Below are 27,116 nucleotides of genomic sequence, written 5' to 3'. Positions count from 1 at the left end.
TATTGTGAAGGGATCAGCCATTTATTCTGTGTTGAGGGACATTGCCGGGAAAATGCAGATTGGGGCGGGCAATATCATTAAATGGAAGGCCAGTGACCCTTTCGGTAGAGTCTATCATACCTTATCTAATAGGGGATAAATGACTCTGGTTGGCAAATGGAATAATGAACAACAGTTATTTTTTTTCTTTTTTCTTTTGTAGTTTTATAACTCTATGCATTTTAAGCTAGTAAAACTGGTCGGGAAACCTCATGCTGACCTGTTGCTAGAATTCTCTCAAAAATATGTTTTAAAGTTGCCTTCCTTATTCATCATTCTCTGTGTCAACTTGTACCCAATGAAACAAAAAGCAAGTCAAATGATATTTTCTCAGGAAAATAGATCCTTCTCCAGTTTTTAGCTTTCTTTTTCTTCTCCTTCTTTTTTTTGGCCATACCTTTATCTTTGCATTGCATGTACCTCTGCATTTTACAGGGTAGCTCTGTGTTTGATAACTTGAAAATATTAAAAGTGGAAGAAAATAATCTCAGAATTAAATTACCAGTGGATTGCAAACTGAAGTTTTCTTTGTAAAACTAAGCACAATACTTTGTAAGTGATAAGAATGGCTTCTGAAGTAAGTATGTGGGTCCTTTGGAGTAAAAAAATATTATGAATAATTATTTGGATTAAAGTATTATGAAAATTAATATATTATAAAACCTTCTCATCAGCATATTTTCTTAATATGTAAAAAAAAAACACATAGTCATTACAGATTTTGGTTGTTTCACGGAGTTGAAATGCCGTCAGTCTCCCCAGATCTCACTCATGACTGTGGTTTAATGTGGTGTGATCTCACAGTATACATTTATTTGGCTAGTATCTTTTTGGTATGTTGGTGAGCATTTGTGCCTTTTAGGATTTTTTAATTAAGTTTCTTCAATCCCAGGATTCACTATTAAATGGAAATTGTGTTTGTATTTTCAATATTGTAATGTAGTATTGGATGCACTGAAAATGTTACGTAAGTTATAAAACAAGATAATAAAACAGAGACATGTAAATCCACCTCTGAACATGGTGAAACTCTTGGAAGCTACCTGCATGCTCCTCCCTGATTGCATTTCTTAACAAAGGTGCACCACCAGGTTTAAAGTTTCTACAGTGGTGTGTTTGCAGCCACCAGTCTTTCCCTCATGCTGTACTTTGTACGACAGTGCCTTCTGCAGCATGTCACCAGAGTGACTGAGTAACGTTTTACTGGCAAAAATGGGTCTGTTGTTCCATTTTAAAGTAGAGGGTGTAAATAGGATTCAGACACTAGGGTACATTAGTCCATAAAATGAATATATTTTTTATGTCATTTATAAGGTATTGATTTTAGGTCCATTAGATTCACAATCCCTAGTGGGAGAAAAAACAATGATTTAATAGGTAGGTTGGAATTCCAGAAGGAAGAGCAGCAGTGATTAACCCCTTCTTCCTCCACTCCCTGCCCCTGTTGTATAATACTGCCAAGGAGCTGAGAAGAGGACTCCGGGGAAAAGGGACAATTTATCATCTGTCTTTCTTGCACTTTAGAAGGGATCACTAAACAAATTTCAACTGGATTATTTCTATGTCTTGTGATAGAACAGATCACTCTCAGTTGATAACGAGTTGCCCAAATTACTTTCTATAAGGTAGTTTTAAGGTGATGAATGCATTTTATTTTTACAAAACCCAGAGCATATTTATTGAGAGTCTTAGTAATTTAAGATGTTGTTTAGGGAGATGATAGGATATGAAGGAATAAAGCTTAGATTTTTTTTTTTTTTAATAAGAAGATCTTTTTCTCAACTCTAAGAAGGCAAAGTTCACCCTGGTGTCACGCCGGTTTATACCCTTTCATAGGCAAGTTTTAAGTGACATTTGTGAGATTGGCCACTGTAATTTTTAAAATAGGTGTTTCCTGTTCCATAAATATGTAGAAAATTATTGGTTTATATAAGCCTCTTTTCTGATAAGAAGATGACTGATGTATCATTTCACTTCTATATAATTAAATTTGGATATAGAGCACTCATTGTAATTCTAATTTCACCCAAGTAATGTCACTACCACCTAAAAGGAATTTTCTTAGGCTGCTGTGGCCGTTACGTCTTCATTATTATAGCTCAGAAAACCTGATTACAACATACGCAGGAAAAATTTTGAAATTCCAATTGTCATTCCAGTCTTCTGACATATCGACATGTCATGGTTGAAGAAAAATATGCCAGCTGAAATCTGACTCTGAAAATTTGACCTGACATTGAGGTTATGGTATCAACAAACTTTTTCTTTTAGAATTTCATCTTCTAATTCAAGGTTTCAAAGTTTGGTGATAAAAAATATAAAAATACAGGCTCCCTCTTGTGGGTAATATTACCACCTGTTTATTTCTCTGTTGCCCACATATAGGATATGGAAAAATTTTTCTGTTTCACTTTAAGTAAATTCTACTGTGGCAATCTTTTTATCGTTGGTCAGATGTAATATTTTGCTTAACTGAAAAAACAGAGTTTGGGGTACATTTTTAGTACAGTTTTTAATGAAGATAAAAAGTATTTTTTTATTGGCAGTCTATGTGTAGACAGCCTTTATTTAACTGCAGCAGCATGTTCTGATGTTCAAAATTTTTAATAACTTTTTTCATTTTAGAATACTTTCCATTGTAGTAATTAGTGAATTAATCAAATAATGTGGAGTAGTCTCTGTCAGTGTGGTGACTTTTGGATTTCTGTGCTTATGGACAAAGATCTGATATTGAAGTGAAGTAAACTACCCCCTCCTCAATCACGGTCCAGATAGATAACAATACGGTAATAAAACAGCTCAAATACCATAAACTTTTCATCAAAATTGTGAATAATCAATGGTATAATAAGAATAAACATTGAAGAATTACTCAGTTCTTCATAGACTGAACTGAATGGGAAGAGACTGAGTGGATACCGAGGCTGTTGCTGCCACCATGTACTGGTTTCCTGCTTTCAAAAGTCTGATTCTTGGGAATTTCAACTGATTGCCAGCCTTGGGAACTGGTAACAAAGCCAGAGTTCTATTCACTGATGAAAGTGGTAACAGCAGTGTTTTTGAGGTTGAGCTGGGTAGTGTAGTCATGGAGATCTATAGCAAGAATTGTGAATATAGAGGTAGCTGAGTGACTCCAGCTGGGCGGTTACTGTGTTGACCATTGCTGTCATACATTTGAATGGAATCAAGGAAAGGACCTGTGAGGACACCTGTAAATCTGTCGTAACTCACTCCAAGAAGGAAGAATTTACCTTAATAAGTTGCCAGTCCTAAAGTATATTCAGGATGTTTATATCAAAATTATACAAAATGAACAACTTCTGAGGTTAACATACATGTCTGTATGCATATAATGTAACTTATATGCTTATAGGTTTTTAGATTAATTCTGGTGGCATTATAATGTCAAATTAATGCCTGTTTTTCTATAAATAATAACTTTATTATATTTATATATCTATATAAATTTATTTTGAAAACCATCAACATCTGCTTCTTAAGAGTCATATCTTGATATATTTACTAAAAAGGAACAAAGCATTGGTAAAGGTCTACTTTCATTTTTTTCTAGCGTTCCTCTTGCTGATGACACAAGTCCTGTTTGAATCTACTTACAAGATTCTGAAGACTGAACAGAGAACTCTGGCACTGCCCTGGGTAGGAAAGAGATATATTCATGAAACACATAATACACATCTTTGAAAAAATTGATTCCTATAAAAATGGAAGTTTTTGTGCCTTCTCTTATTTTTAATTTATAATAAGATACATGACATATGAATATAAGCTATAATACATAGTCTTTTATGTTTAGATGACAACTAAATTTGTAATTATAATTTGCAAACTCATTTTGAAGGTAATGTTTCTAAACTGGCAGATGATAGCACCATTTCTTTTCATTTTCTTAATGAGATACACAGTTCTTGAAGTTGCAAAAGTTTATTTTTCCTCATTGAAAAATGTTTTTTTTTAAACATTATTTGCTGCTTTTTTGTTGTTGCTGCAAAAAAACTATTTGGGGTCACTATAGGTAGGTCATACATTTCTCAAAATTTCTAAAGGCTATTTTGTTTTTTCAAGGTATGTTTTTGTAAACAAATACAAAAATACAGTTTTCCTGAGGCCAAACATTTTTTCCAGTTTGCTTCGTAGAAAAATTTAGTGGGCATCTATCTGTGAGTGCATGTAAAATGCTTGTAAAAGTTATACTCTTGGAACAGGAACTGAAAGTTTGACCACAAACCTAGAGTTGAAAATCCTTTTATAGTCCCATGGTTGACTGCTGTAAGGATGACAGCAGAAAAGGTAGGAGATGTGGGATCTTATTGTTCAGGATTTTGTCACTAGTAAGATGGAAAAGACATTCTCTTTCTGTTTAGTTCTAAGAAGAATAGTGAAAAAGCAGTCTTCTTGCAGAGTGAACTAAAACTTACTTACTCACTAATGCACTCTAAAAGTCATATGACATATTTCTAGAACTTCAAGATACAAATTTACTTGTAAAAACCCTTAGATTCAATGGTAGTTGTTATCGTCTTTAAAAGCTGTGTTGTTTTTAAACCCTAAAATATTGTTTAACTCTTTATACAGAAGACTTCCATATATTCACAAATGAATCAATGTAATATGGAAGAAAGCATTGTGAATAATGGTTTTTAATGACAACAGAACTGGAATAAGTCACAGATTATTGCAAATATGAAAATTTTATAGTTTAACAAGTTAAAACACAAGTATAAATAAAATTAAAAGGCAATTGGAAAGCTGGGCCTACTTCTAATAAATATGGCAAACATCCCATGTAAAGAGCTATTATTATAAGAAAGGCACTAACATCTTAATTTAAAAGATAACAAGATATAAGAACAAATAATTAATGACAAATGCAATTCTAATGCAAAAATCTAGTACAAGAAATGCAAAGTTATGTTCCATTTATTATCTAACTAGTAAGTAGTAGTTTGGAATAATGTTGTGATAAGAATGTGGGGCATTAGGTGCTCTCAGTTAATGCTGGAAAAAGGTTATATTTGTTTAGCTTTCTATAAAGTGACTTGACCATCTCTAGTAAGAGAATTAAATGTTTCCAAAGCATTCTGTGCAACATTTTCACTCTCTTAGTTTGGAGAAGGTTTGGTTGCAAATAGTCCAAATTATTTTTAAAAGCTAGAACTTCATATTTTCTTATGTGAAGTCTGTGTAGGCAGTTAAGAGCTAATTAGGTTATATGGTCATTAGGGACCCAGATCCTTCATCTTTTACTTTGTTTTTCTGAACATGTAACCTTTACCAGTGTTTTAGAATATCCAGTATTGGTATCCAGCAAGCATGTCCATATTCTAGTAACAGGAAGGAAATATTTCTAGAAGATTCATGCTCCCTCCCTGTAAAGGACATCTTTTGAAAGTTGTCCACACTCCTTCCATGTACATTCCGTTGGCTAGGACACAGTCACATGACCACGTGACCATGACACAGTTAAAAAGAGCTTGAAAGATATAGTTTTTATTGTGGAAGATAAATCTGGGGGAGTTATTACTGTGGGTGAATAAAAAACTAGATATTAGGGCCCAACTAACTGGCAATTTTGCTTTCAAGAATCTAACTTAAAGAAATAATTAAAGCAGATACCATATATGTAAATATGATCATTTTCATATATTTATAATGGAAATAATTTGAGATTGACTAAATTGTTCAGCAAAGAGCAATAGTTTCATAAATCTGGTTACATTCATATTATACAGTCAGTAAAATATTTTTAAAGAATTTTGAAAGGCATGATATTATGCGTGATGCAGAGTTAAATGAAACAAGTCAGAATCCACGCTAGAGATACAGTGTATCTCCAAATTTATGTGTGTACACCCATACACATATGCACACATATACATACATTCAAGTATACATATATATTACAAATACATTTAAAAACCAGGAAAAATAGCTGAAAGTAAATATGTTAAGTATTATTAGTGCTGGATTATGGAATCATGAGCAACTTTAATTTCTTTTACAGTTTATACATTTTTTTAACAAGTATGATTTAGTATTAAAATTTGAGAAATACAAAAAGTATGTGATTCCAAATGATTTCATAAGAGGCTTAGTGCCTTTGTTTAAAATACTATGTATGTGGTCTATTCAAGGAAAGATGAAACAGCTTATCACCCATCCTTTTCGACTGCTTTTCCTGAAGTTGGGTTGGAATAAGCTTTCCTTCTCAGTAGAGCCATGCAGCCACTTAGAAGTCTTGATCATTTTTCAGCCTGGCTACCTCTTTTAGGTTAGGGCAGATTGAGATCCTGTTCAGTGGCGTTTGACAAGCACATGAAGGTTGCTTTTAGTAATCACACTAGTTTCAAAGGCAAAAAGCAAAATTTTAATGACTTCTTGTGTGTAAGTGAAAGAGGCTGAGTACTGCAGTTCTGGATTGAGTGTGTTCTTTTTTTTTTTTTTAAAGGATTTTCTACAGTATTATGCTGCCTTAGAACATTAAAGGAGTGAGAATTCAATTCAAAGCTAGGTGAAAAATCACAGTTAGGTAGCAGTCTGTGAGAAATTCTTTGGAGAAATTAGAATGAGAGCATTCTTTCCCCCTGAACCTAAGCTCTCTTTGGAACTTGTAAGAGAAGCGTAGTGTAGACAAGCATCAACTTTGGAGACACACTGTTTGAGTTCAGTTCCTGGCTGTATCACCACCTTTGGGTCTGTTCCATAACCACTGATTCCTCACGTGTGAAGCATAATAATAATGGAAAATAGATGGATAAATCATACCATGCAAATACCACATGGACACTGGTGTAACTACACTGATTAAACAAAACAGACTTTAAAGCCCAGACTATTACTGGAGATAGTTTTATAAATGATTGACATTTCAATTCAATAGGAAGATAGAATAATATTAAATCTAAATGCCCCAAATAGCATAACTTCAAAACAGATTAAAGAAAATTTGACAGTATAGCAGGGGGAAATAAACACATCCACCATAGCTGTGGATATTAACTCACTTCTCTTGGTAATTGATGGAATAAAATAGAAAAAAATTAGTAAAGCACTAAAGTTGAAAGACAAAATTAAGAAACTTGGCCTCATAGACATATATAGAACCTAACATACAACTGCAGAATTCACGTTATTTTGAAGCAGTGGAGTCATACCAGTAAAATTAAGCTACAAATGAATAACAAAAATATAGCTAGAAAAAGTTTCAAAATTAAAAAGAAATCACAATAATTATTATAAATATTTTAGGCTTAATAAAAATGAACATGTTACACAGAACAATTATAGAATGCATATAAGAAGTATTTACTGGGAAATTTATACATAAATAAATGCGTTAGAAAAAAAGGGTGAAAATTAATAAGCCAATAATTTATTACAAAAATAACAAAATAAATTCAAAGTAGTAAAAGGAAGAAATGAATTAAACTAAGAGCAAAATTAATGAAATGAGAAACAAACATGTGATGAAGAAGAGAACCAAGAAAGCCAAAAATTGATTGTTGCAAAAGGTGAATAAAGTTTCCAATCCCCTGATGAGACCGAGCAAGAGAACAAGTGACAAGAGGCAAATAACCTGTATCAGAAGCGACAAAGGTGATGTCACAACAGATGTGCAGACACTAATCAGCTACTGACGAATGTCATGAACTTACATTACCAAGTTTATGTTCGGAAATACGAAGGGTTGAATGACTTGGCAAATTGTTAGAAAAAGAATATAACTTAGCAATTTTTACTCAAAAAATGAGATAGGGAACCTGAATACTTCTATAAACATTAAGGGAATTTAACTTTGGTAATAAAAAAGAAAATTCCACACTGAGATTGCTTCAGAGGCAAATGTAAGGAAGAAATAAGTCTAATCCTGCATAAGGTTTTTTTTTTTTTTCCAAAAAACAGAAGAGGAGGTAATAATCCCCAATTATTTTGTAAGATTATATAATCTTGGTACCAAATCTGACAAGAATAGTATGAAAAAGGACATTCAGATGCAAATTCCTCTCATGAATATATGGAAAAACTGTCAACCAAGTGTTAGCAAACCAAATTCAGCAATATCTGAAAAGGATTATTAATCATGAGCAAGTTTTTTTAGTTCAGAAAATCAAAGTTTGCTAGCATGTAAAAAAATCAGCCGGTGTAATATAGATTAAAGGACAGTATCACATGATCATTTCAATGAATGCAGAAAAAGGATTTAATAAAGTTTATCATCTATTCCTTATTTTAAGAAGTTGTTAGAAAATTGAAAACAGAGGACTTCCTTAGTGTGCTATGAAATACCTATAGCAAACATAAATTATAATAGTGAAACGTTTAAAGCTTCCTACTGTGGTCAAGAACAACATCAGGGTATTTGCTATCATCCCTGCTATTTAGCATTTTTGGGAGATCCTAGTCAATACAATAAAGCAAGTTAAATAAAATGATTAGGATTGAAAAGATAATATGAATTAATACGAGCATTTAACAAGGTTGATGTATACACTATACACAAATCAACCCTATTTCTATATATCAGCATCGATTTTTGCCTAGTGTTCAATAACAAGAAGTATTTATTACCTCTATGGGGAAAATTGTGAAATTTTAAGAAATATTTTTCATTCTGAAATAAAGGATGAGATATACCCTGTTCACGTACTGAAAGATCCCATATTGTAGAGGTATTCCTTACTCCCAAGTAGATTTATAAGTACAGTGTAATCACAGTCAAAATGCCAACTCATTGTTTTGTCTGTGTTTGTTCTTTGAATAGTTTTGTCTGTGTGTACGTGTGTGTGTGTGTATGTGAGTGTGTGAGTGTGCATGTGTGTGTGATGTGCCAAGTTGATTCTAAAATGGAAAAGACAAGAATAATCAGGACATTCTTGAAAAGGGAGCAGTGTGTAGGATGACTTGCTCTATTGTTATTATAAAGCTCTGTTAATTCAGAAAGTGTGGCTTTGCTTCAGGGTAGACAAGTACACAAACGAGAGAAACTAGAGAGCTCAGAAATGTCTCTTGCATATATGGACTTTTTTTAAATAATAGGGGTGGTACTTTAAAGCAGTAGGGAAATAACAGACATTTTAACATATGGTATGGGGAAAATTGATTATTTATGGAAAAAAATGAAATTGGATCCCTGCCTCACACCACACATAAAAAATCAATTTCAGCTGCTGAAAAACTAAGTGCAAGAGGTAAAAACAATAAGAAAATCTCTTATAAGGAATTCTCCTATAAGAGAATCTAGGAAAATAACTTTATGATCTGGGAGTAGAGATTAATTCCTTAGATGAAAAAAAGCACACATTCTACGTTACTTTTTTTAAACAGACTTTATCCTTTTCTCCCCAACTCCCCCCAACACATGGCCTTCTTCAAAATCAACATCCCCCACCAGAGTGGTACATTTTTTATAACTTTTAACTGACACATCATTGTCACCCAGAGTTCATCATTTACATTAGGTGCTACATTATTTTATTGTTTACTGGGGAAAAAAAAACATAAAAGAGTGAAAAGACAGGACATGGAGTGGGAGAATAAATTTGCAAAGCATCATTGACACAAGTGATATCCAGAATAGATTTTTTTTGAAGTACAAATCAGTGTAAAAATTTACATAATCCAGTAGAAAAATGGACTAAAGAAGAAATACGAATGGCCTATAATGTATCCAAGTGTCCAAACATGAAAAAATGGTTCACCTCAGTAACAGCCAAGGAAACAAAAAGTAAATTCATAATGAGATTCTACACATGCTTCAGAATGGGGAAAAATAAAATGGCTAGCAGGTCCAGCATTGGCAACAACAACAATGCTTATCCAGTGTTGGTCAGAATGTAAATTGGAACAACTGCTTTTGGATATAGTAATAAAATTTATAGCCCCTGTTTAAACATAGCAACCCTAGATATATATTTCCCAGAGAAATATGGGCATACATGTATCAGGAAATATGTACAAGAATGTTCACAGGAGAAATATTTGTATTTGCCAGAAATTGGAAGTAACTCAATTGTCATCAACATGATGGACAGTTTATAGAATAGTCATACAATGAAATACGGAGCAATGAAAATGCGAGGCTTTTAGTGATCTGATTACTATTAAGTGGAGGAAAGCAAACGGGGAAGAACACCTACAGGGTGATCCCAGGCAAGCAGTTCTATTTTTCAGAGACGCATTATAGATGGTAGAAGTATAAAGAAAATCAAGGGAACACTACTGTAAGTCAGGAAGCGTTGAGCTCTAGGAATGCGGAAAGAGGCTGAGCTGAAGGAGGGAGAATTGGGGTCAGGAAGCACTTCTGACGAAAGGGAGCGTGTCACCAGCGTCCTGCGTGGTGGTTACAGGGGTGTGTGCTTTTGTACCATGTGTTGAACTGAACATATTATGGAAATATTTTCAGAATAGGTGTTAAAATAGTACAGCAGATAGTTCAGATCTGTTTCATTTATTTCTTTAGTAGTGTATTATGTTTCAGGTGGGAGAAATATGGTTGCAAATAGTGTAAATTAAACTGACACATCTTTCAAAATTTAGGTAAAGTAATACAAGATGTTAGTAAAGAATTTCCCGCATTGGAAATGAAGCACAATAGAATAGTGAAATAAGCATTTATTCTTCTCAGGGTTCTTTTTCTAAGAAGTGTAATAAAGGACATTAGACACTGCCATTTCATTGAATAGAAGCAGAATGTTTTGAGGGCTCTAAAATTATGGATATATTATTTACATATGTATTGACGTGCATTGCCAAGTTAAAGCATCTTTGCCCATATCAACAGTATCCACAGAAAGGCTTAGCTGAATATCAGATTTTGTACTGCGTTGACCAAAAATAACACAACAAAAAAAAGTACTTCACACAGGTTTGTAAATCGAAGGTAAATTGAGAAGAGTGATGAGTTATACCATTGTTGGCAGTTATTTTTGTTTTGCTTATCTCCTTCTATGTTAACATTCTTTTAAAATGTCACTGCATTTATAGTTATTTGCTTTAACCATTTAGCCAGTTAATAATTTGTGATCCTAAGTGGTTGTTATTTGTACACGCCTTTTGGTCACCTCTCTTTTTTTACTTGCAAATAAGCAAGCTCTTTGCTTTCACTATTTATCAACTCCAATCAGTTTTTTCCCCCTCAGTCACCCTTATCTAGAAAGTAAAACTCTTTGCTGCTTGAAAAAGGAGAATAATCCCAATATATTGTAAATTGTCAAGTGAGTTCTTTATAATTAAAGATTACTCTGCAGTATACAATTTTTAAGGCATTTATCCTGACAGGGTTCAGTGGCCTTTGAGAATGAGCCACTTTGTTGACAAATCTATCATCTAAATTGTGCAACATTAATGAGAACTCCGAGCAGCACACTCTTACATTTTAATGTGGGTGGCAGTTTTAAGGGAGAAAAAAAAAAACCCCACCAAAACAAAATACTGAATATGATTGAAGTTGATTTAAAAAAGGTCTGCCACCTGTGGATAAAAATGTGCATTACTCTGAACACACAATAATTAACAAGACTGAAAGGCCATGGCAAAATCCAATGACTCTCTGAAATCAAAACCCTGGTTATTATTTTCAAAAATGAAAAAGAAAGCACTGATTTTCACAGTTATGCAAATACCAGCTTGTGATGCTCCTTACCTGTGCAATGGGCTTTCCGAGCTCTGTAGCTTAATCCGCAGCTCTTCACTAATACACGGCAGAATCGATCCCTGAAAGTACAGTCTTGGTTTGAGTCCCTCATTTCTTAGTTAATAACTCATTATGTGATAGTATATTTCCTGGACAGTATACTATTTCTGTATCCCTTTCTTTTCATAAGCATTTATAAATCATTGTAGATCATCTTTTATTGTTGCACCTCAATCTCTTGAATAAGACTCTTTTTTAAAAATATACGTTCAGCTTAGTTTTCTCAAGTTAACCTTACAAGTGAAAGCACCATACATATTTAAATCTAATGCCACTATCCTCATAATTTCTTCTCAACTCAAAATTATTTGTTTAAATGCCTGATTATGTTTGATTGTCTTTATGCTCTACCTACAAATATCTAATCTCCATCTGAAAAGTTTAGCATAAACTTATTAAGCGTATTTTCTGGATGTTTCAAGTGTATGTACGTATAATGCACCAGGGGAATTTTATTAGCACAATTTGAATTGCAGAGTTCATTTCAAAATGTACATCAGCCTGAGTAACATAATGCAGCCATTGTAGAGATGCTGCCTCGTACTGGTCTTGGAACGAGATACTGCTACTTGAGTAGCCGATGCTGATCCACTTGAAGCAGTCCTAAAACACTAGCCTGGCAGAAAATAATGGTCTATGTAGAATTCCTTTGGCTGTGGCTCTCAGCTTCTTGACTGATAAGGAACAATGAGAGAGAGTCATTCAAAAATCGTAGAAAACTTAGAGCTTTATTACTTTTTAAATGTCAAATGATAATATGTCTTAATACTTTAATAACAACTGCTTGAGCATTTTCTATTATTCAGCAGTTGTTTGTAATTAAGAGGGTTTTTCCTTCCAAATAAAATAATGCATGAACCGTTGACCAAAAGGCTTTAAAATAATGTATGTGAGCAAGCAATTGCTTATTTTTGTGTCTTTCTTTAGGATACTAAGCAAGAAAGAAGCAGTTCTAACAATAATAATTTAATTTGAGAAAAAAACCTTGAACCCAAACTGTCTCCATAGAACTTTTTGCATAATTAGGTTGTACATGCTCTCAGAGGAAGAAGTCTTGCCCACAGTCATGTTCCATAAATGAAAATACATTTTGCATAAATTAGTTAAGTTGAACTGCTGAGATTCATTATAAAAGGTAATAAATATTTCCTAATTTTTAAATTGTTTAAGAACCATAATTGTTTATTTTCTTAGGTGATGTACTTGTGCATATTTTAGAGACTTTAAGAAACAACTTATATTTTACAGTGAATAATTGGTGTTTTGTCATATAATATGATACGACATGACGTAAACATGTTTGACCTGTAATTAGGAAATTTCATTCCTTCTTAGCATGATAAAGCTTTTTGATACAGTGTCATTTTAGGCATTTCGAATCTGTGTGAAAGGACTGGATAATTTTCTAGGTGTTTAGAGAAAAGTTAAATTAAGTGTCTTTACCATGGCCAATATAAATTCTAGGTGGATTAAAATTTTTCATTTTTAATAAAAGAAGCTATAGAGTATTAAGAGATAGTGTTGGTGAGTATTCGTTTAAGTAGAGGGAGAGGTGGAAGTTAACTTTAAGCATTAACACCAAAGGCAGAAATCACTAAAGAAAAATTTTGCTAGGTTTGATCACAAAGATGTAAAAGTTTCTTTGCATCTTAAATCATAAGACCGACAAATGAGGACCTGAGAAATATATTTGTAACATATTGGGTTTAATTATATAAATTGCCATTTTTGTTAAAACTGGCTATTGGCAATTTAATATGTTCCTACCTAATTAAAATATAATTTAAACTACTTACAAATTAAAGGAAAAGTAGGGAAATTGTGTGAATATTCAGTTAATAGGAGGGAATCAGATGGGGGCTAAACATATAAAAAGTTTGATTGTTACAATAATTTTGGACATCCAAATTAATCGTGAGAGCCTAGTTCATTTAGCAAATTGGCAAAGTTTAAAAATGCCACAGTAACCAATGCTGAAGAGATTGCAGTGAGATGAGGCCTCTCATTTACCAAGGCTCATAATGTTGGTTATAGTACTGCACCAAAGATTCATTTCACACAATACACATTAAAATTTGTTAATGTCGATGCTTGTACTTCTTAGGAAGTTACCTAATATTACATGTATGTACGTAGTAACACAGAATTTAAAACAATAATATATTTTGAAAAAAGTCTCTTCTTTAAAAATATTGTAGTATTTATATATGATGAAATACTAATTTCATGTAAAAATAGTGTTGTAATGACATGGGAAACCAGAATCTATGTTGTCATACATATTTAAGAAATACCTGTTGAATGGATATTGGGTGTGTGCACACACACAGAGGCGTGTATCCTGCATGGAACAAAAATACTGATAGAATATGTGATGAAATAAATAAAGTGCTAAAAGGCTTGATTACAGGATTATATCCAATTTTTTAAAATTTTCACCTTTTTGATTGCATGTATTAGCTACTTTTCTTTAATGAGTATATATTAGTTGCATTTTAAGGAAAAAATACATATTATTTTTTAAACTAGAAACGTCAGTGTAGTAATCCATGTATCAAAGGAACTTTTCTCCTGTGTTTTATTCTAGTTTTATGGCTTCAGGTCTTATATTCAAGTCTTTAATCCATTTCATGTAAATTTTTGTGAGTATCATAAGATAGGGGTTCAATTTCCTTTTTCTGCATGTGGCTATGTAGTTTTCTTAGGTGATGTACTTGTGCATATTTTTGAGAATTTAAGAAACAACTTATATTTTACAGTGAATAATTGGTGTTTTTAACATCATTTGTGAAAGAGACTGTCCTTTCCCCAGTGAGTATTCTTAGCTCCCTTGTCAAATATTAGTTGACCTTGTATGCAAGGGTTTATTTCCAGACTCTCAATTCTATTCCACTGATTTATGTGTCTATTTTATGCCAGTACCATACTGTTTTGATTATTATAGCTCTGTAGTGTTATACTAGCTTGAAATCAGGAAATGTGATGCCTCCAGCTTTATTCTTCTTTCTCATGATTGCTCTGGCTATTTGGGTTCTTTTTTGCTTCCATACAGATTTTAGGGCTGTTGTTTCTATTTCTGTGAAAAATGCTGTTGGAATTTTGATAGAGATTGCATTAGTAATCTAGGCATAATTTTTCTAATGATAGCATTTCTGTATACCTAGATTGCTATATAAACATATCTAAATTCTTCATTCTAATTTTTAATTAGAGAAAAATTCAAGAGGAACAAAATTTTTCAGAATTTTCAATACGTGAAAGTCTGCACAGCTCGGATGATTTGCTGTAACACTGCCAACAAGTTTATCCAGGATTTACTCAGAAGATCCCAGTGATAGGTGGGGTCGTACTGTTTCACATTGATCTGTGTCAGGTTATTGGGTAGTTCTTCTCCTTGTGCCAAGTTTTGCCTTCATTTACATTCCCCTTGACACCACTGTCACTGAGAGCAATACCCCAGATGTAAGATTTTGGAATACTTTGAAAGTAAGTTCTGGATCGAGTATAATGGACAATAGATACGATTCCTTATTAAGACATTCACCTTTTGAAAACCATCGTTAAATTCTTCGACCATTCAGCTAGCATTTCCATAGTTCCTTTTTTTAAAAAATTAAGCAGCTACCTCATTTTTGTGAGCATAATTCATGTGTATGAATTCACAGATGTAACTGCAGTTGGATTTTTAAAAATATCTGCATTTCTCCCTTTTTCTCACTTTCATAACTGAACTCACCATCAATAAAAAAGTGATTATTACCATAAAATGATCCAGAAGATGAAACAACTTATTAAAATAAAGCAGAGTATACTTGATAGATTGTTCAAATGAACTCATCTTTTTGGATTTAAAGAAATTCTTTTACAGAATGAATTCTGTGTTTGACCACTATCTGACAAACCTCAGAGGGATACAGGAATTCTGGTGCATGACCATTTATTCTATCTTTAAACTTTATCTGTACTGATATTAAAAAACATAAACAAATGGTTTAATTTTAGGAATAGGAATAACTTTTCAACAGTAAATAATGTAACTTTAAAAGAAAACATATACATTAAGACTGGCAATTTTAGAAAGGGGTAACATTTATTGAAACGCAATAGAACCCAAGATGTTGATTGACCCTTAAATAGCAAATATCGAAGTATTTACATAATGCCATTGAAATATAGAACTATAAGTAAACTAAACAGAAAAGGAAGGTCAAAGCTAATTTTAACCTTTGCATTTATTTAACAAACCATTTTATTTATTATCTTTATTTTTCCCTTTATCTCTCCCTTTTGTTTTAAGAGTAATATTATTTAAAAGCAAGAAACACTCATGTCAGAATACCCAAATTACACTAAAAATCAGACTTCAAGACTGTCTATGAGGCAGAAATAATCCAACTATTATTTCTGGTATAAAAAGTTTTTTGAATAACATCATTTGCCCGGAAGCTGTTTTCCAACCTAATAACTCCTGGAATTATGATCTAAAATTTCAAGAGGGTTAAGGCTGCAAAACTACTAGAAAGTATAAATGTGTGGGAATGTGACCAGAGGTGGAATCTGATTTAAAATTTCTTTGAGGATGCTCTGGCTTGAAAACAGTAGCCCTGAGAAAGTTAAAAATACATGCATAAATGTTGCTCAGCAAGCTTGTCTTAGTTAAACATATACTACTACTTGCACAGCAATCTCCAAGACATTCATTAGCTAGGGTTTTAATCTGTTTTCTTGATTTTAACCAATTGCTTCAATTCTCTTTGAGTAAAATTACTTAATGGACAGAAAATAAGGTTCAACACATTCTATATGGGTTCGTCTTTTTTTTTTTTTTTTTTTTTTTGCAATTTCTTTTTTATGGGACATTTTCCAGGTGACATGTAATGTGCATGGAGTCTGTTAATGGTAAAACAGTTTTGAGCGTGCCTGCCATCTATCCACTCCAGCATTTTGTTAGGAATTGTGTCAAGAGTTGGATGGGAAAGAAGGGGCAGGGGGCATCGTCTCTGTGTAGCAGTTATTTCTTTAACGTGCCAAGCATGGTGCTGGTTGTTGCAGAGGACATGGTGATATGTAAAATGGGGTCCTGGGCTTTGAAAATGTTCTGATGTTCAGGGGTGTGGTCAGGGGTGAGGATGGCGAAAGTACGTCGGTCCCTCTATTGAAAGGCAGAACACAAAGATTCATAGCTCACCTCTGAGTGCTTCGCCTCTGGATCTGTCTTGGCTGTGCGTGCTAGTTTTTGATGGGGTCAGCTTGCCACTGGTTTAATCATAGGCATTTAATTTAATGTGTGGCCATGTAGAGTACCTGAACTCTTCTTTCACAGACAACACTTTCAAATTTGTTGTCCCACAATGTCTAGGACAATGGTGACAATCTTTAGCAAACATAGTTTGAGGGATATACAGTTCTTCTGAAAAGCCCCGACATCTATCACTGAGCTAGGCCAGTTGTGTTCCAGAATGCCTTCTAAAGACCCCAAGTAAGTGGCTTTTATGACCTATGCTTTAATGTGGTGTCATTGGCCCTGACTGAGGGCTGCTCTACGAAAGAGCCCCACAAAACTCATTACTCCCACCAAGAATTGCAGAAACATTTCACTGCAAACTACAGTATCCACTCTATAAGACTATGGAAATTTCTAACTCCTTTTTCAGATGCTGCCCCAATATATATACATTTATTTCTAGAAAGAATTAACTGCTACATATCTAAAACAAGAGTGTATTTTAAACTCTCTTCTTATTCTTTTGTCATTCATCCTCTGCAATGCTTAAATCAGTGCAACTAAAATTTTTAGCAGAAAAGTTAGCTGAAGGGGGTCCAAAGGTATTAGCTTACAGTTATAAAATAAATAGGTCCTGGCAATGTAATGTACAGCATGGTGACTATAGTTACACTATTGTTATTTAATGATGCCTGTGTATATATAACTGACCACCAGTGTTTCTTTTGTCACTCACTACTAAAAGGCTTAGTGCCAAATTTGGAGTCTCCATAACCTGAGGTATAGACATCTATGGGATATGTTTACCATAATTATATCCCTCTTCTTGTTTTTATTTTCACCATCTCATATAATTTTAACAGATGCTTCCTGTTATGTTTCATGTATTAGAGAAGGAACGGTTTTCATGAGCAGGGGATGAAGGAGGGAAAGGCTGTGGAGAAGTGAGAATCGAAAAAGGCATAGCCAAGACAATGATATTTGTGGTGGTCCTTGAGTGGTGGAAATGAGGAGAGACTGAGACAACATGAGCAGAGGTGCAGAGAACAACTGTGTGGTTCCGTTTGGCTCAGAAATATTAAGGCAGCAGTGACTCATCAGTCAGTCAATTTCAGATTGATAAACTCAACCTGAGGAGTTTATGCATAATCTTGTCTAATTTGATAACTAATAAGGTTCCATTGATTTTTTTTCATAAGAGAAATGTCAGTATTTAGCATGCTTTGTCCACTGCAATGAAGCTTTCTCTAGTATGTGGTACGGGATGGATTTTGGGAGAGAGGGAGAAATATTGGAATTCAAGAGACCAAATACGAAATGTAATGTAAGTTCCCCAAAAGAAACTGTGTAAATGCATTTAATGACAGTGGGCGTTGGTAACCATGACAAATCCAGGTAATTCGTTTGAATGATACTTTGCTATAGAGTCTATTTCTAAATTGAAGTATAGTTGATTTACAGTGTTCTGTTAGTTTCTGGTATACAAATGACCTTATTTACAAAACAGAAACAGACATATAGATATAGAAAACAAACCTATGGTAAGCAAAGGGGAAAGGGAGGGAGGAGGAATAAATTAGGAATTTGGGATTAACAGATACACACTACTGTTATACAGAGTAGAGTCCCTTATAGCTTATGTGCTACCAAACTGTTTAGGCTGAGTCTCTCAGCTAATTTTTTTTTTCTTTTCTATCCTTTCCTTTTCTTTTTTCTTTTTCTTTTTGGTTAACCATGATGTCATAATAAGTAGATACTGTCATTGTATTGAGTACGCTTTTTAAAAAAATTGAGGTATAATTGGCATGTGACATTTTATTAGTTTCAAGTGTACAACAGAATGATTCCATATTTTTATATATTGTGAAGTGATCAACACAAAAATCCTAGTTAATATCTGTCCCCATATGTAGTTACATTTTTTTCACGTGATGAGGACTTTTAAGATCTACTGTCTCAGCAACTTTCAAACATACAATACAGCGTTATGTACCAGCTGTAGTCACCATGCTGTACATCACATCTCAGGACTTACTTCTTTATAACTATAAGTTAATACCTTTGGACCCCCTTCAGCTAACTCTTTTGCTAAAAATTGTAGTCACATTGATTTAAGCATTACAGAGGGTGAATCGTAGAAGTATAATAAGAGAGTTTATAAATGTACTCTAGCTTTAGATATACAGCAGTTAATTTTTTCTCTAAACTTTGGTATTTCCTATTTTTTTCATATTCTATATTTTAAATCTCAGTGACAAGAATATAGCTAACATATGTTGAACACTCATAAGCACTTTATAAGCACTTTACATGTATCAGCTATTTCAGCTCTCAGAAAAATTCTGTGAGATAAGTTTTAATATTATCTCAATTTTACATTTGGGGAAACTGAGGAACAGAAAAGTTTGGAAGTTTTGCTCAAGCTTGCACAAGAGAGTTAAAAGGCACCATCTGGATTTGGGTCTGACGATCTTGTTCTAGCGCTTATACTCTTAATAGTATACTGTTTCATGAACCCAAAATTGAAGGAAATTATTCCCTAAGTTTCATTTCTCTCCAAGGACTAAAAATACGGGTTTTTTTTTATTAACTTTCTAGATTCACTGTCACTTAGAACTTCAGCTCTTTAGAAAGAGAAGGGATCTAAGAGGCACGTGATCCACCTTCCTGTTCATTGCAGAAAACTTCTTTACAACAGGGTGATAGATAATTTCCCTTTCCCATCAAAGATACTTTAAATTTTTTAAAAAAATGAATGCATTCCCAAGAAAGTTTATTCTACTTCGGAGCAGCTCTGTTAGGAAAGCGTACCGTCCTAAATCATCTCTCCACCTCTTTACCATATTTTTTCTACCAATTAGACATGAATTAAAATATATTGGTCAGAAGGAAGCATATTGTAATAATAGTCACAGCTCACAGTTACCCAGTGCTCACTACGTGCTGACACTTTTCTAAATGCTTTCCCAGGATTAACTCTTTTACCCTCATTAACAAGCCACTGGTATGGATACTCAGTTAGGGGGAGGTCAAGTAATTTGCCTAAGGTCACAGTTAGTAGTGGAAACCAGATTCTTATCCCAGTACAACTCAGTGCCAAACTCCAGCTGTCTCTTGAGTCACCTTTTGTCCATCATGCTCTTTTTCCTCAAATCAACCCCATCTCTTACCAGTGAATCAATGGAGAAAACCTCTTGATCATGCCTTTTGGGAGTTTGCGTCCTTTCTGCTGCGACAGCTTTTATTCTGCTACCTCCCACCCACTCTTCTCTCACTATCCCCACCACCTCTGCTCCCCCAAGTTGCTGTTTGTGTCAACGAGCTAGGTGTTTTTCCCCTAAGTTTTTGTTATTTCTACTTCTCTGTCTTTGAACTTGGAATTCTACTTGGAATTCTTTTTCTTCCTTTTTTTTTTTTTTAACTCTCTTCACTACTTTTTGACCTCCAATTCATCTTTCAAAGTCAAATTTAAGTCGAAACTTCTTGAGAGTGATTTCTCTGTAAAGAACAAGCAAAATAAAGTTTCCCTTCCTTGCGAAAAACTTATTTTGTGGAATATGGAATCTAAAGCATGCAAGATTACGTTAGACGGTATGTAGGCTGGTTCAACTTCACAACCATTCCAGAAATTCTTTTATGTCACGTATAGATCATCACTCATCTTGAATGTTTTTAGTGATGGGTATTTCATTACTTTTCAAACCAGTAGATTCATTGTTGGACACCTCTGATACTTAGAAACTTTTTCTTTTAATAAGTCCCTCATTTTACCTCCCTGTAACGGCTTGTCATTGATCATAGCTCTTGCATTTAATCTGTTTTATCGATTGTATTCCATTTAGCCCTTTGCAGTATGTTAATTGCATGGTTCTCGAAATCTGTCTCTTCAATAAGTCTGAAAATCTTATTTAGTTGGGAATCACAATTTATGCTTTTCTATTTCCCTCAGTGCCGTACATACGTCTCAGCATAGACTAGGTCTATAGTAAATGCTCAGTAAACAATGCATTGAATTCTGCTAATAGTTCAGTACATGTGCGTGTGTATATGTGTGCATGCATTATATATGTATAAATATATAAATCAAAGTGGATTTTGTTTTTTGTGTAAATATTTATTGAAGTATGATCAGTTTACACTATTGTGTCAATTTCTGGTGTACAGCACAATGCTTCAGTCATACACGAACATACATATGTTCATTTTCATATTCTTTTTCATCATAAGTTACTAAAACATATTGAATATAGTTCCCCGCGCTATACAGCATGAACTTGTTGTTTTCCAGATTTTGTGAAAATCCTCCTGTATTTCGAAGTGAGAGACACTCAACTGGAGTTCAGTCAGTGTTCTGTGAGGTTCAGTGGGTTTGTAGATGCAATTCTCTGTGTATTTGTGGGAGAAGGTGAGCTGTGTCTCTCTGCTCTGCCATCTTGGCTCCTCCCCTGAAGAAAAGTGGGTTTTTATATTAAGCTAGCATTTACTCACAGTAATAATAGTACCCAGGGATAGCTGGAATAATGCCCAACATTTGTGAAACTCATTTTCTCTGTCTCCCTCTGTCTCTAACACACACACACACACACACACACACACACACACACACACACGGTTCCACTTTGAATATATGGAATACTAATTGCCTATGATGTCCAGCACATTTTTATGTCATACTTTTATGACAAATATTTCAGATATGCTAATCTACTTTGCTCTTTACGAAATAGTGCCAGGAATTTAGATCCGTTACATATTGGATGGAAACTTGAAGAGGACAGTGTCTTAGCTCCTGGGGAGGTGGACTCTAAGAGTGGTTAAGAGTGGAGCCTTTGGGCTCACTGGTCCCTGACTGCCACTGACTAGCTGTGAGATCCTGGACAACTTCCTCAATTACTCTTTGCTCGGTTTTCCCATTTCTAAAATTGAGATAATAGTACCTATTTCATAGAGATTTGAGCATTAAATGGATTGATGTGAGAAGTACATAGAGCACATATCTGGACTTTAATAAATGTTATTATTGCTAAAAAGCACTCACCTGGTATCTGAAAGAAATCTTGTAGCTAAGCTTGTAATCAAATTTAGTTCATTTTCCAAAACTCCATAGATCTTACATTTTTTTGTTTTGTTTTGTTTTTTTGGTGGAGGGAGGTAATTAGGTTTATTTATTCTTGGAGGAGGTACTGGGGATTGAACCCAGGACCTCATGCATGTTAGCCATGTGCTCTGCCACTTGAGCTATACAGTCCCCGCTCCAGATCTTACTTTTTAAAGAGACATTCTTACGATTTTTCTTTTCAGTGAAACAGCTAGTTCAAGAAACTTCACTGTTTAAATAAATAATATGTAACTTTTTATATCATTATTAACAGTGCTATTATTAGAAAAGGGCTAAAGAATCCTCATCCTCGACTTATTTCTGACTGCTGAAGAATTTAAAGCCACTAATAAATTTAGCAGTGTCAAAAGAGTTTAGTTTTATAAGCCAATAATGATAAAATACTAGTATGACATTTTATAGCTCTTTACAGTTTTAAAAATGCTTTCTTACGCTTTATGCCATTTAAAATGATAACATAGTAATTTTTATTTACAGTTACTACTCAGATGTAAACCACGCAGCCCCTTTTTCCTTTTGTCACCCGAGTCTAGCTAAATTCAGGGAACTTAAAGAGGCCATGGGGCTTTTAAAATTAAAAAATATATTCAGAGCTTCCAGTTGTACAATTAAAAGCACTGTGAACCTACTCCTTGTGTGAGAGTCTGAAAAAAGGACTAAATAAAAACGAACTTTGATCTTGTCATGCTAAAATTTAGAATCTAAATTATGTCATAGAGAAACCAAAAGTTTCTGGAAAAACTTTGTGCATAATTCATATGTACGTATATATATGTAGTATATGTTAATATATACAATAAGCATAGGAAATATTATTTTGAAAAATATGGCATTTCCAAAATACAATGCATAAGGTCAAATGAGAAAATGATTAAAAATTCAAAGGTGCTAGTCTGAAAATTTTGTTTTCCTAAGGACTTTCTCTGACTTTTCAAATTAACTTGAGTAGCCTTTCTCAGCAGGAAAGAAATACCTAGAATATGGTTCCAGGTGTAAGGCAGCTGACCATGATTTGATGTACCCACAAAGCCAAGCTGCCCACCCAAACTTGTGAAATTCCTTTCCCTTCTCCTCACGCCTCCAAAGGGTTAACTGAGGAGTGCTCTATTGTATTCCTGATGGTTTTCTCTGCGGAAAGCCCAGTGGGCTCTTCCAAGGGACTCTAAACAATGAGCTCAGTGAGGCTGTTCTGTCTAATTACTCAAAGACAGGGATGCTAAAGAGGAATTAATGACAGTTGACAAGTGCAATTAATAATTATAGCAAAGCCGGGAGTCATGCAGCAGGCGGATGACAATAACGGGGTAACTGTACATGGCAGCTTTCATCCGTGTGTGCTCTGTGTGTGTGTTTAAAGTGAGAGGCTTTGTGCACCATGGGCCACACTTCATGCTGACAGGGTAGGAACTGTAATTCAGCAACTCAAATGGATAGTCAGTCATATTCTCATTCATCCTCTCCCCCTCTGTCTCTCTCTCCACTTTTTTTCCCCTCTCTCCTCCCTCCTTGCTTGCAGCTCTTCCAATTTGGTGAAAGAAACATAGTGCAACTTAAACAAAACTTAACAGGAAAGAGCTACAGTTAGCTTGCACGATCCGCTGGTGACAAAGCTACTTAAAATTCCTGGTGGGCAACTGAGAGGAGAAGGGCCGGGAAAAGGCGGTCGCAGAAGTGGGATTTCCATATCAAAGGGCAAGCCTTTGGCTCTGAATGGTAATTAAAGTCCCCTGATTTCATCTTCATGGTCAAGTCATGAAAGGGGAAAAAAATTAGAGAGAAGAATTTTTCACTCCCTTCAGACTACAGAAAGGAAAACCATAAGCTAAATGAAAGTTGAGCTAAAAGGTATCTAACACTTCAATCTTTGCATCTAATAGAAGCTATGATTTTTCCCAAGCATTTATTCAGTTCACATCTTCATTCTGCCCTGATTATGAAGGATGTAAGATCTGCTTACACTTACTGGGCACACATCTTGGACTTCCCGAGTTTGCAAAGGATACCCGTTTTCATTACCTTGCCTTGGTGGCCCGGTCACTGGGGAAGGGTTTGTACACTTTGAGCAAAACTAACCTGAGAATTACTTCTTCAGGTAACGAAAAAAACATACACTGACTGTTCCATTTTAGATAGCTGTTGCCACGACTGAACAAAAACTTGTATCTCAGAATGCTGCAGGTTTGACTTGCATTTGCTGTAAACTGCCTCTTCAGTCTCATTGTTTGCTGGAGCTGTTTTGCTGTCTCTTCAACACTCCCATTTCCAAGGTCACTGCTTTATGAAATAATTATTTCATAAAGTATGGGACATATAAGCAGTTTCAGATTTCTTAAAGAAGAATGCCACTTATGTTCCGGGAAAGAAGGACTTAAAAATCATATTTCATTTTTTTGGATGAGATGTTAAACTTGGACCTACCTCTCTATTCATTAAAGATCACAGAGGTTTTTTTTCGTTTTTTTTTTTTTTTTCTTTTCCAAAAGAGCCCAGAAGCCTGGCCAAACTCCAATGCAGATAATTACATTCCACCTACCTAATTCCCTAGCTGCCTTAATTGGAAACAATTCCACTCTATTCTCCATCCCCATTACTTCTTATTCTTAAACTGTTTGGTATCTTTTTAGGCATCTTTCACAAACTACGGTAGATCTTCCACCCTCAAAGTACTGTTTTGGATTTGCGGTAAGATAAATTATACAACCATGAATTAATACTTAAAAGTTTGTTAAGAACAAAACAAACCACAAACACACAACTATGACTGAATTTCAGCTCACTGTCTACAGTTATGTTGGACCCCCGGTGCTAAGTGGAAAGCTGTTTTCATAAGAAGCATTAGTCCATGCGTTTTCAGAAGGTGATATTGTCACTAAAAGGTCAAAAATTAGTTTTTAGGAAGTAAAAATAATGCAAGAAGCACAGATACCTAGCAGTAAATATACAGTATATTTGGTGAATTAAAATTTCACAAGGCAGCTATTAGGGAAAATTTTATACAAAGGTATAAAAATTTTATACAAATGGGGAAGATGATAGTGAAAAAATATTGAAAGACACTGATTTAGTCCTATATCCATCTGTGTTTTTTGAAGATACAAGAGAGAAAAGAATGGCAGAAGTCACATGGACCTACCACCATTCTTTTTGTCTTGCTTTCTTTTCTTGTTTCTCTTCATTTGTTATTGAAGTCTGTGATACAGATGAAGAACCAGTGTGATCTGTTCCTGTATTTCTTACCTCTTGTTAAGGAATAAAATGGACCAATGGAGTACAATAATGAATGACTGAAGAGGTGTACACTAATGAAAGCACTTAAAAGAATGAAGGGTAATCAAATTAAAGCCCCAAAAAGAAAGATCACAAATAACATTAAGAGTATAATATAGTAAATTCTGACTTAGAATTATCATTGAAAAGACGGGAAATATTAGTTACATTTATTTTTAAAGAGGAAATTTTATACGTTATTTTCTAGAGCCCAGTAATTTTAAAAAATTTAAAGAACACAAATGCATTGGATATAGTGATACATTGTCTAACCTGCTCTTCCAAGAGAGTATATTGTTTCTGGGATACCACAAAACAGTTAAGAATGTTTGAAAAGAAACTGTGGCCAGATGAGACCCTTAGTTCTTCTAGTTCAGTACTGTGCAGTGGTGCCAAGAATGTGTTGTATGAATACATTCTTACCCTGTAGGTCAAACGGAAAATACTGACAACACCCGAACTGTAGCTTGGGAAGCAGTGGAAGATGATGGAGATGATGGGGATGTTGATCACATTTCTGTAGTGTTAACTCTGAGTCAGAAACTGTTTAAGCATTTTACTTCTACTAAATAATTCAGTTCTTTCTAATACCTTGAGGTACTTACTATTAACCATCATCCCCATTTTTACTGATGGGGAGATTATGGCCCAGATAGTTGAATAACTTGCCCAAGAATTAATTTTGAGTTTAAGGATTACAATAGCATATCATCTATACAGCTTTATTAAGACTTAGAATTCTCTCATTTTTACTTCTGTTGCCTCGTTAAATACCATGGTAAATAACGGTATATATACTATCTCTTCATAGGAAATACTGGATTTTCAAGGTTTTATGAAGTAGTTTTTTTATTTTCCCTCCAAACATGAAATATCTTCAAATTTTTTACTCTAAAATGTACTACATTCCTTTTACATGATAACCCATTCAATTATTTTGGGACTTAGAAAATCAATCTGAAAAAATATCTATGTAGGAATTTCCCATTCCTCTTATGAATAGTCACTGCATTCTTGCTTCTCTTTTGTTTTGCCCTTTCCATCTTTGCCCTAAAGGCAGTATAAACAAATGACTTGAGGGGGCTTCCAGAGATGAATAAGGATCAATTGTGTCTTTTCTACCATTTCTAGTTCTGGGTTTTCTAGCGAAGTTTTCATATGTGGATCCTATGTTGACATCAATAATTAATCAGTCGGAGAAAGGTAAGATCTTAGATCCTTTTCAAATTACCTGTAACCTTACAGAATACAGAAGTAAAAAAAGAAAAAAAAAGGAGGTACCTGTTTTTCCCCAATCCTATCTGTGAGGAGCTGGGCAGGAATTCAAATAATAATCTTACTCTCAAACAAAAGTTTGTGTCTGGACTGCTTGGTAGGGACACACTTGTCTCTTGTCTCCTGACTTTCTCTTTGTTCTCATTTCTTTCCTTTTTTTTTTTTGGTCTTTCTTTCCTTATCTCAATGTCTCTGTGTATCTCTCTTGTTTCCTAGCTCAAGTGCATCATTTTCTGCTATTGTGCTTAAGAAACTTGGCTGCAGGGGCTCTGAAATGAATAAAAATGTAATCCTCGCTGTGCCCATTGTGTGTTCTCATTTGTTTTTGCTGTATCGATTTATCAGCGGAGGGAAATTACTTGCTGGAAGAGAGGATGCCAGTCAGAATGACATTTATTTCATAGTACAAGGAGGCTCTCCAGCGTGTTTCCATGTAACCCAGATATTGGAGCTGTAAAAGGGCCTGTAACAAGGTTTAGTGC

The 27,116-nt window shown here is 34.3% G+C and overlaps 1 protein-coding gene across 4 annotated transcripts in view; it reads left to right on the top strand.

Annotated features, from left to right (window-relative positions):
* The window catches only part of SOX5 (SRY-box transcription factor 5), an 899,287-nt gene that overhangs the window by 246,353 nt on the left and 625,818 nt on the right, over positions 1-27,116 (top strand). For 3 of the 4 annotated variants that reach the window (XM_031443965.2, XM_031443964.2, XM_031443967.2), the window contains exon 4: positions 3,611-3,696. The exons of the other annotated variant lie outside the window; for it this stretch is intronic. The gene's annotated coding sequence lies outside the window, so the exon portion shown is untranslated. The remainder of the gene's footprint in view (positions 1-3,610; positions 3,697-27,116) is intronic. 4 annotated transcript variants of the gene reach the window in all.

The sequence above is a fragment of the Camelus dromedarius genome, chromosome 25, assembly GCF_036321535.1.
Source record: "Camelus dromedarius isolate mCamDro1 chromosome 25, mCamDro1.pat, whole genome shotgun sequence".
In the NCBI taxonomy this organism is placed as follows: Eukaryota; Metazoa; Chordata; class Mammalia; order Artiodactyla; family Camelidae; genus Camelus; species Camelus dromedarius.
Note: the sequence above shows the minus strand (reverse complement) of the source record. Positions and strands in the feature narration are given on the sequence as shown.